General features: G+C 32.7%; 3 long non-coding RNA genes across 5 annotated transcripts in view; 2 read left to right on the forward strand and 1 right to left on the reverse strand.

The window, feature by feature from the left end:
* Positions 1-12,092, reverse strand: part of LOC105425064 (uncharacterized) — a 47,291-nt gene that overhangs the window by 6,246 nt on the left and 28,953 nt on the right. For both annotated transcript variants that reach the window (XR_016140594.1, XR_016140593.1), the window contains exon 5: positions 120-221. This is a non-coding gene — a long non-coding RNA (uncharacterized LOC105425064). The remainder of the gene's footprint in view (positions 1-119; positions 222-12,092) is intronic.
* LOC105426021 (uncharacterized) lies at positions 1,265-3,186 on the forward strand. Its single transcript, XR_016140601.1, has 2 exons — positions 1,265-1,928; positions 2,107-3,186. It is a non-coding gene; the product is annotated as an uncharacterized LOC105426021 (long non-coding RNA).
* LOC148935063 (uncharacterized) lies at positions 8,282-11,738 on the forward strand. Of its 2 annotated transcripts, XR_016140599.1 has the most exons (3): positions 8,282-8,454; positions 8,524-8,696; positions 11,254-11,738. It is a non-coding gene; the product is annotated as an uncharacterized LOC148935063 (long non-coding RNA). The 2 variants fall into 2 exon arrangements; XR_016140600.1 differs by lacking the exons at positions 8,282-8,454; positions 8,524-8,696 and adding an exon at positions 10,985-11,110.

Genomic DNA, 12,092 nt, shown 5'->3' on the forward strand with positions numbered 1-12,092 from the left:
TATGGAGTCCACTGGATGTAACACAAGTATCAAAATGTTTATATGTATATATACATATTTATTTTATATTACATATGTATGTGTGGATGTACACTTTCATTTCAACAAATAATACATACCATTTTTTTGTTGCTGCTACTGCAGTAGTTGCTGTTGCTGTTGCGTTGGTGACGTTGCTGCTGCGGTGGTAGCTGCTGCGGTGGCTGCTGCAATCCCTGTTGCTGTATAGAAAACATTTTTGTTAGCAAATTTAAAAATTTGATCAGATACAGATCTGAAAATAATTTTGTTGGACTATCAAAATGTAGGATGCTTAAACATAATAATATTGCAAAAATTTTTTATTTTGTAACAATCAATTTGAATACAGATTGAGTTAAAATAAATTTGAATCACAGAAAATAATTTTAAAAATAATTTTAAAATAATTTTAAATGCCCAACAAAACTATTTTGAACATGTGACTAAATGTTTAGATTTGCCAACAAAAGCATTCTTTTCAATATCAGTATATCTAGCTTCTCGCAGAACTGTTAGAATTGCAACTCGTATTCTTCCCGCAGCTGCTGCAATTGTAGCTGATGCTGCTGTTGCAGCACCAGAGACACTTTTTCTCTTTTGTTTGTAAATATATAAATTGTATTGCAATGACAATATTGTTTAATATTAATATAATATTTTAATATTGGTATCTTAATAAATAATATTACAACACAAACACAATGCTACATATAACGTATATGTTAGTGTAATGATTTTATATTAGTCTATTATTAGTCTAAAAATAGCGATTATTTCTTTAAAATAAAAATAAAAAATTGGTAATATATGCCGTGTATTCATGTGTAACGTATATCTCTTTTTTTAGTATAATTTTTTTATTTGTATATAAATCTTTGTATATAATTGTATATAAATCTTTGTATATAAATCATACTGATATCAAATAAAAAAATTATACTATATATATATACATTGGGTTGTTGGAAAAGTCATGACGCATTTTTGTAACAGATGGTGCTAGTTCATTTTTGGGAGTACTAGAGTTATTCGCATCTACGAGTATATTATTGCTATGTCATTTGACAGCTGAGTTCTAGCTTCATTCTAAAAAAAAAATTAAGCAATTTGGTTGAGTTTTGGAGATTTTATAACAAGTTGAAGATGGAAGACCAAACTGTGCATTTTTGCCATATATTACTGTGATCAAATATAAACGAAATTTTTAAAATTTAAACTGCGCGGGTTCATCGATTCTGACAAATATTTTTTTGATTAAGTTGGAAGTACTGTCTTTGACATCTGTGTGAAATTTCATGTCATTTTCTTCATTTGTTTAATAGTGAACGCTTTTTGTGAATATCTAAAAGTATTTTTTTCGATTTTTACGATGTGTGATTCTGTTGGGCAAAGAAATTGTATTTTATTTTGTTTGCGGAATGAAATTTCTGCTACTGAAACGTTCAGAATGTTGCAGAAGGCTTTTGGTGACCAGGCTCTATCAAGACCAAGAGTATTTGACTGATATAAAATGTTGAAAGATGGTCGAGAAAGCGTAGAAAACGAACCACATCAAAGACGACCAAAAACATCAACTGATGAACAACACGTGAAGCAAATCAAGGATTTGGTGCTCCAAAATTGTCGATTGACAATTAGAGAACTTGCCGATACTGTAAACATTTCATTTCAGACCATTTCGAATCAGTTCAGACCATTTTGAAAGACCATTTGTGCTTGAGAAGAGTCAAATCTCGTTTGGTTCCGAAAACACTCAATTTTTTTAAAAAACAGCGTCGTGTTGAAGTGTGTGAAACAATGATTTCTGACTACCAGGACAAGATGAAACGCGTGATAACTGGAGATGAGACTTGGATCTGCGTACGACCCGGAAACAACCGACCAATTGAGCGAATATCGTGCAAAAGGTGAGGTAATGTCCAATGATATATAAATTGTTCATATTTTTAAAGATACACCCGCACTATGATAAAAATTCACAAATATACAGCGCCATAACATTTTTATTTTGCAAATAAAATGTTATTAAAAATTTTTTATTCTAATTAAATTTTTCAGATAATTTATTCTAATTAAATTTTTCAGACATCGTCAGGTATAGTCGTATATTTTATGTTTCTAAGAAAAATAAAAAAAAAGGAGATATGAGCGGATAGCATAATCTCCTAGCGGAAAGTGGTTGGGGATCGAACCCAAGCTTTTCGCACGACAAAAAGCTTAACAAAAAAGATCTAAGCATTTCGGGAAGGAGTTCGGAGTTCGCAGAACTCTCCAAGGATTTCTTGGTGCGGAAATCTGGATATTGGAAATTTGTGTCATGGCGCTCTGGGAAGAGTGCGCTGAAATCTGGGGGTGACCCAGATTCGGATGGTCTAATCGGGGAATAGGACAGAGGAGATATGCACAATGAATAAGGTCGTGCTGGAACAACTCGTGGTTTCTTCAGCATGTATAAAATCCTCGGATGTCCTAGGCGAGAGGTAGTTGGCTGATCGACGAGCTCGCTTGTTGCGACGATAACGGAGCCTCTTCAGGGCTCGCCTCCGTCTCTGAGCGTCGGAAAGAGAGGATGATGCAGATCTCACTAGAAGAAATGGATTTGGAATATGAAGGAAATGTCATTAATCGTAAACCTTAAGGCTATCTCTGAAATATTTCAAGAAACCGAGAGATCCGACGGAGGAGAGAAATTAAGAAGGGAAAGAGAAAATTGTAAGAGAGGAGAGAAAAAAAAGAATAGATTTCCCGAATTATTCGGTGGCCATGAACCTGCTGAGTGTTCCACAATGCATAGGGAGTCAGTGAGGTTCGACGGCTGAAACCAACAGAGAAGAAGCAGATTTTGCCGAATTATTCCGCGGCCATGAACCTGCTGAGTGTTCCGCAACGCATAGGGAGCTCGAGAGGTCCGACAGTCCAAGCAAAGAAAGAAAGAGAAAAGAAAAAGAAAAAGGAGTAGAAATGTAAGGAGAACAGCAAAGGATAGAAAGGATGTAAGGGAGAAATGAGAAAATATAAGGAGAAGAGACCCAAAAACTATTATTATTAGAGAATTTTACTATGTGTAGTCAAACTTACTGTTATTCTGAAATGCCGAAGACTTGGGACCTGCGAGATGATGAAGATGGAAGCGGTGTCGCCAGGAAACTTGGTCACTTGTACTTGGTGAAAAAATTTATTTCGACTGACACCGACTGATTGAATTACTGACAAACTGACTGAAAATGTTCTGACCGCGTGAAAAAAGGAAGTAGCAGTGCGCGCTCCGTGCCTTTAAGGGCACTATATATATATGATTTCGTTGAGGAAAACATCTGTACACATGTTGTTCTTCCGCGATTAGGATAATAGGGATTATCCGCTTAGCCAAATTCTAGTAACCGACTCCCGGAAGAGATCAGTTGTGTAACCGTCGCGATCTAACAGAGTAACAGAACATGTGTCTCTCGTTTATCCGCTTAATTAAATTCTAATAATTGATACCCGAAAGAGAAGAATCATGAAAGAGAAGAGTCGTCACGACGTAACAATATGTTGACTGTTTTTATTGAAAATACTGACGGGATTATCGACACATTACAGCCGGCATCTTTGAATTGGCTTTACAGATTACAAAATCCTTTTGTGCAATTGAAACATAGCACAAAAAAGAAATGCGAGATGATCGATTTCGATAAAAAATTAAATTCACTTTATTCTAGCAAGCAAGCTTATTGAACGTTTTATCGATCTCATAGATCGTTTGTCTTTATCTTTCCTCTGCAACGCCACCTCTGCAAGATCTGTCAACTACAATTACTGCTCTACTTATCATTTTATACTGCGCCAAGCATATATATATATATATATATATATATATATATGATTTTATGCGTATATATATATATATATATACGCATAAAATCATACACAATCTGTTCAAATCTCAAACTTTTTTTCTAAGCTTTCAATCATAAATCCAAAATATAGTATTGTTTATTCATCTAGTCCGAAATGCGGAACGTACTCATTTTGTATATATGAGCTGTAGAATTTTTGTATTAAGGAAACGAAGATCTGATGTAACAGCTGTACGATCTAAAATTATGTGAATTTTTTAATTTTTTTCTTATTTACTTGTTAAATCGATTGTTCCGCATATTCTTTTTATGTGTATTTTAATTGCCTGAAAGGATTTTGCAATCTGTCAAACCAATAAAAAGTTCTTTGATGCACTGTAATGTGTCGGTAATTCCCCTCACTTTAGGATCCTCTTAAGCTACAATCGATGAGTCGGAAATGAGTCTGTGAATCGGAATCGGTGAGTCGGTAGAGATGACCAATTCAAAACTTCTACGACTACTGACTAGTGATTTTCTTACGACTGACCAATCAAATGCAGAGTTGCCAGGTGGCGCAATTGCGCCAATTTGAGATACTAAGGGTGCCGTCACATGCGGCGTAACCATAGACCTTATAGATATGGATTGGCAATTGCTATAGTTTCCGCATAAGAAACAGTATCCGCGGGAGACAGAGAGACATACTTTTTGATATTTCTTTCTTTTAAGATGTCCGGAAATATGTATTGCGCATGAGTTCGAAGCATATGACGGATTAATATAATAATATGATCGAAAACAATAAATGTTGATGAAGAGTAAAGAATGAAAGACTTCATAGTCAAACATATAAAATGCAGTAAAATAAAAAAATATATATATATAAAAAAAGTGAAAAAACATCAGATAAAACTTTTAGATTAATTTGTGGAAAGAGTTTTAAAATAAACGATATGTAATTCTATATAGAAGTTTTTATTTTTTATGGTAATTTTGTAAAATAATAAAAAAAAATAAAATAAGAATTACAATATTTAATGAATCATGCATGGCATATTTGCTACATACTTAAATTTTAGTTTTATATATAGTTTCTAATGTTATTTTATTATATATATATATATATATATATATATATATATATATATATATGATACACAATACACTCGTTTTTTAAATAAAATTATAGAAGAATAATTTTCTTTTTAAAATTGCGAGTTTTTGGAAAAATATGATAGTTATAATTATTTTAAACAATAAATGTTTTGAGACTAATAATAAATGGTTTTCTATAAATAGGCAGTTCGTGTTGTTTATACATATTGTATTTAAGCTTCTTGTTCTTTTTTTTCCATTGCTCACAAATATATCTATTCTGCTTTAAATATTAAAAATTCTAAGCAACGTGAACCTAATGTTCTAATGTAATAAAATTTATTAAAAAAGGGTAATAGAATGTAAATTTTTTTTTTAATTTCAAATGAAACAATTAAATAACTCTTATTCTAAAAATTATTATGTATTAAGAATATAATAATTGATTTGAATTTATAATTTAAAGCTCTCAAAATTTATAAAATTTATTTATTTATTTGTAAAATAAAAAAATTGCACAAATGCTTCTACAATTATTAAAGTATGCTCAATATATGTTACTTTACAATAAATCCTTTTTCATTATTACTTACGAATGAAAAGAAACACTATTTTCTGCAGAATAACACACTCTGCAAATAACACATTTTCGAATCATTATTTCTTTTTAGAAATATAATGTGATATTTTTATCGATATTCCGCAAATACGATACTTTGTAAATAACATACAAATAATCTCAAATTTTTCTTTAACTTGCATAAGTATACACCAATAAGAATGCATTAATAGTATATGTCAAGCATACGCAAAACGTATTTCCGGACACTTTTAGAAAAAGAGAGACATTCTCTCTCCAATCTCCGCGGACATAATACAGATATGATTTATTACCAGTCCATACATATAAGATCTATGGGCGTAACTTGCGTAAGCGTAACTTGTGCCGACCAATCACATCGTTTCACTTGAACATCAGATGTCACTTAGTTACTTTATGCTGTTTACGCTATTATTATTACGCTAAATCTAATTTTTTGCGGAAAACACACACACACACACACACACACACACACACACACACACACACACACACACACACACAGTGAATATTCAGAATAATCAGAGCTTTTCGACAAAATGAATAAAAATAAAATCAGGATAAGTTAATTAATTAATTAATATAATAATGATTAATTAAATCATCATATCAAATTAATTAACAATAAATATATATATATTAATATATATATATTTATATATATATTAATATATATATATATTAATATATATATATATTAATATATATATATATATATATATTTATATATATATTAATATATATATGTATATATTAATTAATTTATAATGTTTTTCAATGCGTGGCCCAACAATCTAACAACTGATTAAACATTTCTATGAACATTTCTACAATAATTGTAGAACATTTCGTAATCTTCAAATTCCATTTCTTTGACCAGATTGTCACTGTCACCATGTAATAATCTTCATCTTTCTGTGAATATTGGACGCACCCACATTCTATGATAAGCTTTTTTCTGTTGGTATACCATTTGTTTCCATATTCCAAACAATTTTAAAATATTATATCGTTTAATTTTCTGTTGTTGAGATTGTTTCATCTTCTTTCACTTTTGCGATTGCTTCCATATTATTAATAACAACAGGTCAGGGTTCATAATGACTTCTAAATACATTCTCACAGATTAGGTTCACATCTACTTGACTTGTTTGTACACATACTCGTACATAAAGTCTCGATTCTCCATGAAGCGTATTTTTCCAGATATGCAGTTACAAAAACCAATCATAAATTAGTTTAGCATTTCTGTTAGAGAGTACAACAGAAGCCCTAATCAGCAATTGGTTGTATTAATTACGCATTTCTCAAAATTCCGCGAAATACGCTCTATATGAAAAAAGGCGTAACGTGTTTTAGTAAAATATTAGAATACGCAGATTACGCTTATGCAAGTTATGCCGCATGTGACGGCATCCTAACTTGGCGTATGAAATTTTCACTTTAGCACATGGCACAATTTGTGGCGCATTAAGAAAAAATATTTTGCGCAATGTGGCGCTTTAGAAAATTTATTAGAGTTGGTATTAAGTTTTAGTGAAAAAATGAAAATTATTTGATTTACCTTATGCTTACAAATGTTTTGAAGAGTTTGATTAACCAATCAGAACAAAGAATTTTACTAATTGACCAATCAAGGAATGCTTCGAAACATTTGTAATATTAAGTAGACTGCAGCTATAATTTTATGTTATGACTGTTAGTTTTGAAAAAAATCAGTACTTCAGATATTATTAGAGTTCTTCCTATTCGATTTGTACATGTTCTTTATATTCATTTTCTAAATTTCAAATCTTGCGTACACTGGAAAACTTATTAGGAACAAGAATAAATATTAAATATTAAAAAATAAAAAAATTTTGACAGGAGATTAAACATAATGCATAATAGATATAACAAATAAGATATGACATATTTATATATCTTATATCTTATTTATATATATTATGAGTTAAGTTTAATCTCTATTCTTAATTTCTTAATTTTTCTAATGTTTAATATTTATTTCTGTTCCGAGTATTTCTTAAGTTGTGCGCAGGGCCTTAAAAATGTTTTTTTCAAATTTGGCGCTTAGTGACGCCTGGGGATCAATCATGTAACTTTACATGTAAGTGAAATTTTTCACTTTTCATTTTTCACTTTTTACTTTTCATTTTTCACACCTTGACATTTCACGTGAAACTTTTCACGTACAGCGATTATGTATATAGTTTGGATGCGTGGAAAGTGAAATCGTGAAACATAGTTTCATAGGTTTTATAGCTAATGAAAATTATTTTATTGGTACAGTATTATATACATCTTTTAATAACCAATTGTATATGTGCTACGTACACTTAATCCTAACGCAGCCCTAATTTTCTCTAATTCCAAAGCATATTTATTAATCCTCTAGATTTCCGCCTTTCCGCCACCAAGGTACATGGCAAAAAAGTTCACGTGAAAAATTTCACATTTTTACGTTTGAGAGAGTTACATGATCCTGCAAAATCGTACATGATCGTAAGTTCACGTGAAACTTTTCACTTTTCACGTTTCCGCCCTAGGGGAAAAGTTACATGATCGATCCCCTGATCAAATGTTTTATTTCGTGTTAGGTTAGTTTAGTCCTTCCCGGGCCGTTTGAGTGGTTCGGATACTTTAAATTTTGTTGTATTGTTTCATCACGCACAACTTTTTCGATTTTTGCTCAAACATTTTTTTTAATTGAATCGTGACTTGTATTGACGCCGTAAGAAGAAGTTTAGTTTTGCTGTTGCATCAAGTAATAAAAATGAATCTTGATGATTTAGAAATAATTAAAATTGTGGAAGTAAATTCTTGCCTAATAAGCGAAAGATACGAAAACGTATAAAAACATTAATAAAAAACAATGTTGGGAACAAATAGGTGCTGCTTTACTCAAACCAAGAACAGGTTAATTCTTTGCTTTCTTTTCCTCATGTTTTCTTGCATAACTAATCAAAATTACTTTATATTATATAGGTGAAGCTGTGCAGAAACGAGACAGCCTACGTACAATGTTTGTACGAGCCCATCGTAAGCGAATATATACTATCAGATTCTGGTGCAAAGGAAAATCTTTATGAAAGCGATGGGATAGATTTTGTTTATTATGCAGAAATGAACTTTCTCATTACTCATTACAAATCTCGAATGTAAGTTGAAACAATGAATATTTTTTCTCATGTACATAAATCGTAGTGTATCTTTTTCATGCAATATGTAGGACTCATTCAAACATGAAGATTTCTATTAGGTGTACAAAAAAGTTCTGAGCTTTTTTTTATAAAATTTAATCTTTATTCAAAAACAAACAAAAAAATATTAATCAGCGAAATATTCCCCGTTTGCATCAACGACCTTTTGCCATCTTTCGGGTAGCTTGCGAATTCCTTGACGATAGAAGCTCACCGGCTTCGAAGCGATAAAGTCATCAATGCATTTTCGTATCTCTTCAAATCTCACGAAATGTATATCAACCAAATGATGCTGCAGCGACCGGAATAAGTAGTAATCGGAAGGCGCCATGTCTGGGCTATACGCCACGTGTGGGAGAAGTTCCCAGCCTAACGCAAAGATATGGTCCTGAGTCGCTTTCGCAACATGTGGTAGAGCATTGTCATGAAGCAAGATCACTTTACGACGTCTTTGGCCAGTAAATGGCCTCTTTTCTTCTAAATTGGTCAATTGTTGTTGGTAGCGGTCTGCCGTGATTGTTTCACCGGTTGTAACAACTCGTAATACAACACACCTTTCCAATCCCACCAGATACAGAGCAAAACCTTCTTGGCGTGGATATTGGGCTTTGGCGTCGATGAAGGTTGACCAAGGTCAACCCATAATTTTCTACGTTTAGGATTATCATAAAGAATCCACTTTTCATCGCTTGTAATGATTTTGTGCAGAAAATCTTTTTTACGGAACTTTGAAAGCAAAGTGAGTGCAGTGTCACGCCGACGATTTTTGTTGTCTTCGGACAATTCATCTGCCTGCGGAACCCATCTGCCTTCCTTCTGAATCTTTCCCATCGTATGTAAACGGTTTGCTGCGTAACGCCAAGCTGTTCTGCAAGCTCCTTTTCAATTTGCGCAGAGTTTATATCCAGCAGTGCTTGCAATTCGTCCGTTTCAATCTTTTGAGGGCGTCCAGCACGCGGTTCATCTTCAAGATTAAAATCTCCTTGGCGAAATTTTTGATACCATCTTTTATATGTAGTATGACTTACAGCGTTCTCTCCATATGCAGCACAAATCATTGCAGTGGCTTCAGCAGCATTTTTCTTCAGATGAAACGCGAAGTGGATGGAAAATCGAATATGCTCTTTTGTTATTGCCATCGTGAACACTACTGATTTTTGAGGTTATGTGCATCAAATGCCAAACCGTATGGCATTTTAGAAGACCAAATGTCAACGCTTTAAAACCGCAAAAGGGCGGGAAGATATATAAAATTTAAATTGTTATTTCGGTTGTATGAAATCTAAAGCTCAGAACTTTTTTGTACACCTAATAGTTCCATGCAAATACGTTCGTCCACTTCAGCATCAGCTGTAACTGATGGATCTGCATCGATCACTACTCTTCCAATTGATTTGGAACCTTGACATTCCACAGTTTCATGATTTGACAGATTCCACGAGCAGTGCAGATAAAGACCATTATACGTAAAGAAATTTTAATTATAATTATAAGATGATAAGTAAATTAACCAGTCAGTCAATTATTTTTGGACCATAAGAGCTGCGTTCCAATATACAGTACCAGTATTGGAAATCTATAATATGTGTGACACGCTGTATATTTTCAATACATTGGTAGTGAATATTAAAACGTAGCCAAGGAAAATAGTCAATTCTAGTTAGTCAATTTATGACTTTACGACTTTATTTATTGCGACTAAAATTTTTTCATATGGTAAAGTCTTAAGCAATGGTCTTAAGTCTTAAGTGTCGAATATATTTCAAGATATATAATTTTTTCGATCATATAATTTTGTAAGTCTATATCTTATTCGCGCTCGTTCCGTTCATTTAATGTCTGGAAGACTGTAACTGGTTGCGATGTTGCGCTCGATCTGTATGAATTGGTGTAGGATGGATATCGTAATAAATCAGGTTTAACTAGTGCAATTATCACTCTATTTATTGCAGAACCCGCACAAGCGAATCTGTACAATATTTGCCGACGGCACGTGGCACCGTGCTTCGCGGCGCAGTTAGCAAGTCCTTACAAAATGAGCAACGGCAACGATCCGTCTCGAGTCGAATGCAACTGAGAGTCCGTTCGCGTCTAAGTTCTCGCGCTTCAGCTGGGACGTCGGTATCGCGCTAAGTCCCGATTCCGATTTTAAGAGGAGTACTGTCCGACTGTCTACGCTCGCGGTCGTAACGCAAAAGCACGTCTCATTGCTCCGATCTCCGGTTGCTCCAATTTCGCCGGTCTCGGTCGCGTCATACGCAGTAGATTGCACGTGATCTATTGCTGATTGGTCTCGATCGGTTACCGATAGGTGTCGCTACTGTTCCAATTCGCCGTTTCTTACAATTTGTTTCTAGGAACGAAAACAAAAAGTAAAAACTTTCACATAAATGCAACAATTCTATTCATCGAATTTACGTGAAACTTCACTTTTCGCATTTCCATTTCTAGGAAAAAATTGTATTATCGATGTCCAGATTGCTGCAATATAATTTCAACATGTTTCGTTTTGCAGGTACTGATGATAACAGCTTTTCTTCTTTATCGCCAGTACCCACAAATCGCCTGCTTTATCATCTACACCTTTGTCAACGCCTACGAATGAAACTTTTCAAAAAAATGTAAACAACGAGGTACAATTCATGCCTTTCTCTCCATCTATCAAGGCAATGAAATCCAAAGATACATCTGAGTCTTCATCAGAATCAGGATCAGGATTTTGTGGTACATCTACTGAAACCAATAAATTCAAGCTCAAAATGGATACCGAAATTGTCATACCTCTAAATGATACTTTCTTCAAATGAAAGAAAAATGTCATGAATAGTTTCCTTGGAAAAATTACAAAGATGACAGACAGGATGGCTTCTACTGTTGAAACTGTTATATCAAACTGACAAACTAAAAGAGTATCATCATTTCCCGAAGATAGTGCGCTTTCGTCATTGTCAGTCACAATTGTTCATGTAATGCAAGATGTACCAAAAGCAAAAAGAAGAATGTGTTTGATTAAAATTCTTCAAATAATTAAAGAATTTGTTGAATAATATTTATATATTAATTTTATATCTATTTTATATCTATTTATTATGTGTTTAAGAACTATATGTAATGTAAAAAACTTTTGTCGTTTTTGTTTTTAAAATTTTATAACAAGTTTAATTTTTGTACGTAAATATTGTTATGTTAATTATATTCAGTTAGTCATGCATATATTTATGTATCGATTTAAGTTAAATTTCCAGTTAATTTTATTAATTAAAGTAAAATTATTAGTATATCTTATAATCACACATATACTATTAATAGAAATGTTTACAAGAATTTAATCTAAAACTTTAAAACTTGCAAAAT

This window comes from Pogonomyrmex barbatus, unplaced genomic scaffold (genome assembly GCF_055798465.1).
Source record: "Pogonomyrmex barbatus isolate J1 unplaced genomic scaffold, ASM5579846v1 scaffold6, whole genome shotgun sequence".
Lineage (NCBI taxonomy): Eukaryota > Metazoa > Arthropoda > Insecta > Hymenoptera > Formicidae > Pogonomyrmex > Pogonomyrmex barbatus.